This window comes from Coffea arabica, chromosome 11c, assembly GCF_036785885.1.
Source record: "Coffea arabica cultivar ET-39 chromosome 11c, Coffea Arabica ET-39 HiFi, whole genome shotgun sequence".
Taxonomy (NCBI): domain Eukaryota; kingdom Viridiplantae; phylum Streptophyta; class Magnoliopsida; order Gentianales; family Rubiaceae; genus Coffea; species Coffea arabica.
The window spans coordinates 6006174-6013733 of record NC_092330.1 but is presented as its reverse complement, the minus strand read 5'-3'; positions in this window follow the sequence as shown (position 1 = coordinate 6013733).

The following is a 7560-nucleotide window of genomic DNA, read 5'->3' as shown; positions in this document are numbered from 1 at the left end:
CAAACTAAATACCAAACAATTAAATAAACTTTCTTAACGTGGGGCAGGTTTGGATTGAAATTTTATATACTAGAAACCAAATTCAATTTATCTAGTAGTCAAATTGAATTTAGCTTCTAGTATTATATATATTGATTGATTGTTAAGAAACAATTGTGATTGGATGAATTGGGTGCAACTAGTTGGAAGATATACTACTTATTCTCAACGGATTGTTAAATTTACTAGTTAGATTACTAGTTTCTCGGGTCGGTTAGTAACCGACCGTCCATCTATATGTGTATGTTTTAGTAGTCAGTTTGGTGCTTGCAAGATTGTGGAATGAACTGAAATGAAGTGAGAATTGAGTTTACCTCCTAAACTGAGGCCTGTTTGATAATCCAGTTCAACATCTAAATTTAATGGATTTAAATCTTAATATATTCAGACCGTTTGATAGCCAGAAATTGAACATATGAATTAATTAAATGGTACTGAATTTTTTAGGCAAAACTTGTTCCCAAAATTAAGTGATAAGTTTTTCACTTATCACTAAATATGATATGCACTCAAATGCATTAGATTTAATATTTAACAATTCAATAATTTAATGAATTCAAATTTCAGATTTCAAATTTTCAGACTTAGTTTTATCAAATGCACCCTTAGTATATTTGCTCTAACTAATTATGTACTTCATTTGTTGTCTTATATTATTTGCTTCCGTTGTCAATATAACAAAGTTTCAATTGTGAGATTAAATTTGAGTGAATCAATGCCTTCATTTGACCTCAGAGCTTTGCATGAGATCCTAAAAAATTAAACATGGATAGTATGTATTATTTACAAGAGCGTTCCATTTTTCTCTTTGACGCCCAACATGATTTTAAGGTGTGGAATAAACAAATGGAAGATTTTTTTTCAAAGTTATTGGAATTTGGCCCGTCATCGACAAAGGGTTTGTAGAACCTGCAACAGATGCAAAATTGTCAGAGGAAGCTCGTGTTCAAAAAGTTTAAGAAAGAGTAGACGGCGAAAGAGGCTTGTACAATTTTGATATATTCAAATCGAGGTCCTTCCAATGTGAAGAAACTAAAATTGCAGGAACTTAGAATACAGTTTGAGTTGACCCAGATGAAATCAAGAGAATCGACTAAAGAATTTATTGGAAGAATTAAAGAAATTGCTAATGACATGGAAATCAATGGAGAAAAGTTAGAAGAAGTTCGAGTTGTAGTCCTGATCTAAAGTTGCAGTCACGGTCGCGGTTGCCGGTCGAGTCGTTCCGCAACGGTCTTAGCATATTGGTCATGATTTCGACGAGATACAAATTTTAAAACATTTAATATTCTAAAAATTATAGTTATGTGCTCATTATTGTGCCTAGAAAATTATGAATTTAGATACAAGAAACATGTTTATTGATCCATAAACACATACAGGTTTTGCACCTCCAAAGCTACTGACAACATATAGCAATTCAATACAACCTTGGCTTGTCAAGCATCCAGTCTTGTCAAACTCCATCTGCTATAACCTTATGGATTTGCCTTCCCCATTAGGCCATAAGCTACTTCCCTTGACAAATCACATACGTTGATCAGCTAAAGTAGAAAAAAATATTTATTTGTGTTAAGAGAATACAAGTACTTTTGTAAATCATAAATTAGTAAGGGTATTCTTGTAAATAGTTTGTTAGATTTATACTATTATAAATATTAGTTGGTCACTCATAATATGGTAGCTAAATATTTTTCTCACAAAATACATATTCTCATGATACTAGAGTTAAAGTCCTAGGGTTAGGGTTAAACATTTAACAAAAGTCCTGTTCGCGCAATACTGTTCATTGCAACTGTTCACGCGTACTGTTCATGCAATACTGTTCATCTCGTATTGTTCCAAAGTACTGTTCATCATGAATTTTGACTATTTTTTGGTTTGAAATGCTATTCGCTATAGCCGAAAGTTCATAAAAAAGTATCGTGACATCCACTAATATTATGCCAATAGTGATGTCTCAAATTACAAATTGAAAGTTGAATGACACTAATTATCAACAGTGGTCAAAAGCTGTCAAGATTTATCTGATGGCTTAGGAAAGTAATGACATCTCACAGATGACTCTTCTACAGAGGATAACAAGAGACTAATATGGATTCAAGAGGATGCCCAAATCCTTGGAGCATTATGGAATTCTACGGAGCCACGAATTGCTTACATGTGTTCTCATTGTAAGACAACAAAAGAAATTTGGGATTATGTCGGTTATTATACTGCAGTAATCTTTCATGGATGTATGATATTTCGTTAAAATATTTCAGTTGCAACAAGATAACAAGACAGTAACTGAATACTTTGCTGATCTCAAGTGAATTTCAGAAAAATTAAATGCTTTAATGTCTCTCTCAAGTGATATTACAGTTATATAGAGGCAAAGAAAACAAATGCTTGTGCTCAAATTCTTAGCTGGCCTTAAGTTAGAATTTGAACCAATTAAATTTCAAATTTTAACAGATGAACAATTACTATCTTTTGCAGAGGCGTATGCTCGTGTCTTACATTCTGCATCTAAGGACAATGCATAGGGTAATGATACTCTACTCAATGACAAGTCAGCTTTAGTTGCTAACAACAATCGGATAGAGCAACTTAGTTTTGGACGTAGCTCTCACAGAGGATGAAGTAGAGAAGGTCATGGGGTTCATGGAGGTTGAGACACCCGTGAGTGCACTCATTGCGGTTTGAAAAATCACACTCATGATACTTGTTGGGATTTAGTTGGAAAACCTTCTCGGTTTGCTAATGCAGTTATCGCTAACCAAGCTAAATCAAGTCCTGCAGCACAAGAGTCCCATAAGACTTTTACCATATCCGATGAAAATTATGTCAAATTCTTGCAATACCAAACTGCAAATCACGCATCTCTTCCCTCTGCTTTTTTAGCATAAAAAGGTAATGCTATGGCTTATCTCTCCATATCCTCTAGTTTTGACTCATGAATTATTGACTTCGGAGTTGCTGATCATATGTCAGGTACCTCTAAAAATTTTTCTAATTTTCAAGAGTCTATTTCCTTTTCTTATGTTACTTTAACTGATAGATCTACACCTAAAGTTAAAGGACTAGGCATTGTAGAAATTAACGCATCTCTTCCGCTGTCTTCTTTGTTTTACGGATCCAATTTGCCTTTTAATCTAATACCTGTTAGTAAGTTTACTAAATTTCTACAGTGTTCAATTTTTTTTCTCCTGATTTTGTTGTCATTCAGGATTTGAAAACAAAGAGGATGATTGGTGGAGGGCATGAGTATAATGGTCTTTATTTTCTCAAAGAGGATAATGGTCTTTATAGTCCAATTGCGTGTCCTGCTACTGTTTCTCCTCTTGAAATTCATAATTGTTTTGGTTATCCGTCTCTATAAAATTTGAAAAAGTTGGTTCTTACTTTGAGTCAGTTATCTTTATTAGAATATGAGTCTTGTCAGTTAGAAAAGCATTATTATGTTTCTTTTGCCCCTAAAGTCAATAAATGGGTTTTTGAACCCATTTTGTTAGTTCATTCTGATGTTTGGAGTCCTAATCGAGTCACTTCAAAGTTAGGTTTTAAATATTTTGTAATCTTTGTTGATGAATTTTCGAGAGTTAAATGGTTTTATTTAATGAAAGATCGTTCAGAACTATATTCCATTTTTTGTGCTTTTGTTATAGAAATAAATAATCAATTTGGTGTGCCTATACGCACACTTCTCAGTGATAATGTAAAAGAATATTTTTTCACTCCTTTTGATACTTTTATAACTAAGTCCGGTATTATTCATCAGTTCTCTTGTCCCCATACTCCATAACAGAATGGAGTTGTTGAAAGAAAAATTGAACAGTTAATCGAAATTGTTCGAACACTTTTGTTGCACATGAATGTGCCCAAACAATTTTGGAGTGATGCAGTTTTAACTATATGTTATTTAATTAATTGCATGTCATCTAATATTATTGGAGGTCAATTACCCCACTCCATTCTTTTTTCTCATGAACCTATGTTTAAATTATCTCAACGTATTTTTGGATGTGTGTGTTTTGTTCATCAGCTTACTCTCGAGGTGGATAAATTAGGTTCTCGTACTATTAACTACATTTTCTTAGCATACGCACGAGCACAAAAAAGGTATAGATGTTACAATCAAGTTTTAAATCGATTTTTTACTTGTGTTGATGTTAGTTTCTTTCAATCCACTCCTTATTTTATGAAATAAGGTATGCTTTGTGAGTTAGACCAGTGTTCCTCTTTTACTTATTCTATTTTACCAGTCCCTTTATTTTTATTACCTGATTTATACAGTCCATCAAATTCCACAATTCGGTTATTTCGTCCCAATTTTCAAGTTTATTTTCGTCGTTTCGTAGTTGAGAAAGCTCTTGATATGCCACGTACTTCACCAATTAACTTTCAATTTTTAAATCCAGGTATGGCGCCCTCCTGTGAGTTAAATCTTCCTATTGTTTTATGTAAAGGTAAGAAACATTGTATTTCTCATCCTATTTCTAATTTTATTTCTTATTCTCGTTTCTCTCTGTCATATTCTTCTTTTGTTGCTTCACTTGATTCTATATCCATTCCTACATCTATTACCCATGCTCTCAATCATCCTGGTTGAATATTAGCTATGCAAGAAGAGATATTTGTTTTGGAGCAAAATAGTATTTGAGATCTTATCTCTCTTGCTTCTGATAAACCTGTTATTGGTTGTAAATGGGTGTACATTACAAAAATATAGTCTAATAATTCTATTGATAGATTAAAGACTCGTTTGATAGTTAAAGAATTTATTCAAGTGTATGGAATAGACTACTTAAAAATATTTTCTCCTATTACAAAGATTACCTCTATTCATCTTCTTATCTCTTTGGCAACAGCTTATAATACATTTTTACATGGAGATTTGGAAGAAAAGATATACATGGAACAATTTCCTGGGTTTGTTGTTCAGGAAGAGAATTCACTGTAGTTTGTCGTCTAAAAAAATTCTTATATGGATTGAAACAATCTCCTAGGGTTTGGTTTTGCCGATTTAGCAGTGTTGTCATGGAGTTCGGTCTGATAAGATGTGGAGTAGATCACTCTATATTTTATCGGTATTCTAATACTGGTAAGATTTTATTAGTTGTTTATGTGACTGATATTGTGATTACAGGTGATGATGTTGTGGGGATTCAGAAACTTAAATCCAATCTACAGGCAAACTTTCAGACAAAGAATTTAGGTCATTTACAGTATTTTTTGGTATTGAGGTAGTTCGGTCTAAATATGAAATTTATTTTTGTCAAAAAAATATGTACTTGATATGCTAAGTGAAGTTAAAATGTTAGGTTGCCGACCTATGGATATTCCTATGGATTCCAATATAAAATTAGTAGGAGATCAAGATGCATTACTAGATAATCCTGGACAATATCGAAAACTTGCGAATAAATTAAATTATCTCACTGTAACGAGGCTTGACATTTCGTTTGCAGTGAGTGTTGTGAGTCAATTTCTTGAGATCTCTCGTATCAGTCGTTGAGATGCTGTTATACGAATTCTCAAATATCTTAAGAGTGCTCCTAGAAAAGAGTTGTTGCATTAAAATCATGGACACACTGATATTGAAGGATACAGTGATGCATATTGGATTGGTTCTGTCTCAAATCGAAAATCAACCACAAGATATTGTGTATTTATTGGTGGTAATTTAATGTCGTGGAAGAGTAAGAAACAGACAATTGTCTCTAGATCAAGTGTAGAATCTGAATACCGTGTTATGACTCATACTGTGTGTGAGTTGATTTAGTTAAAAAACATGTTATTTGAAATTGGATTTGAGTATAAACAACCTATGAGTTTAGCATGTGATAATCAGACGGCTGTTCATATTGCGTCTAACCCAATGTTTCATGAAAGGACAAAACATATTGAAATTGATTGTCATTTTATTCGAGAGAAATTGTATGATGGAGTATCAAGACATCTCATGTACCGTCTGTAGATCAATTGGCTGATTTGTTTACAAAAAGTTTAGAGAGTTTTAGGGTGAAATACATTTGTAATAAGTTGGGTGTTTTTGATATATATGCCCCAACTTGAGGAGGAATGTTAAGAGAATATAAGTACTTTTGTAGATAATAAATTAGTAAGGGTGTTCTTGTAAATAATTTGTTATGTTTGTACTACTATAAATACTAATTGATCACTTATAATACGGTGACTAGAAGTTTTTCTCCTAAAATACATATTCTCAATTTGGTAAGAGCCAATGCAGTTGCAATGGACCAAAAAAATAAGTACTAAAATTAACTAACAAATCAAGAAGCATAAGATGTTTGATACCCTCGATGCTGAAGTCTCCTTTGGGGCCTTCACTTAATTAAGGTCAAAGATTGCTGCAGATTCTGAAGCATTTCGATCAAGTTGTCCCTTATGTTAGGCTTTGCATTCAAAATCATCAAATTTATGCATGTCACATAAAGCATCTTATTCCACACAAAATTGTGTTTGATAGGTCTGCTTGGTATTGAACCTCCGCAATAAGCATGAAACGAAAGGACATGCTTAGCTATGCTTCGAACCGACAAAATGTCAACACTTCATTGAAGAGAAAATAAGGACATGAGGCAGCAAAAAAAGTTACTCCGTAACAACTGAAATACTAGCATTCATGATACTTATGACATGTGAGATTGAAGAGTATAACCACGTAACAACAAAAGAATCTATCCAACTCAAGTGGAAACTGGAAAAGACTAATAAAACTGGCAGATTTCACATCGCATGTTCCCTTTTAAAGAGATTAAACAGATGGAATTCGCACAATTTGCTCAATATATAGCTGAAACTGTACTTTATTTTATTCTTGTAAAATTGTTCTCAAGAAAGACTGCTCAAAGTCACAACATTTCAAGTTTTTAATGCATTATAAAAGCTCTTTTTCCATTTGTTAAATAAAAAACTGAGCTAAAATTTTGGAACATGGTGCTATGCTGGAATTTACAGTGCTTGAAGTTTAAAAACAACTTCAAACTCAATTTAAGAATCTTGCCTATCTTCCCCCTCCTCCCTCCCAGTTTTTTCCAGTTACAGAAATGCCCTCATTTCACAACGTTTATTTCTTTTGTCAGACTCATTCTGTAGATTTGAATTTTCTATATGTTTTGCCATCTCTGATGGGTAAAAGTAAAACTCATTTAGGATCTGATTCTGTTTTATTCAAAAAGACCTGCATAGACATGCAAATGCAACACACTAGCAGGATCAGATACAAAGACTCAGGAGTTTACAGAAAAAATGTCAAGCTTTTGTGAAAGACACTAGCAAGTTAGTGTGACATCTATTGGAGATGTGCACGTGTGCCTTAGTCTGCAGAACAAGTCTTTAGGAATGTTTAGTTTGTTACTTGTTTTTAGGAAATCAGTTGCCTATGTTTAGGAGCGGTTATGATGTAGTGGGTTATGCTTTGAGGTCATGTGAACATGGTTGTTATGATTTTTTTTTCCTATACATACATTTAGCAATAAAGAAGTAGTGGCAGACTTCCCAAATACATCAAAA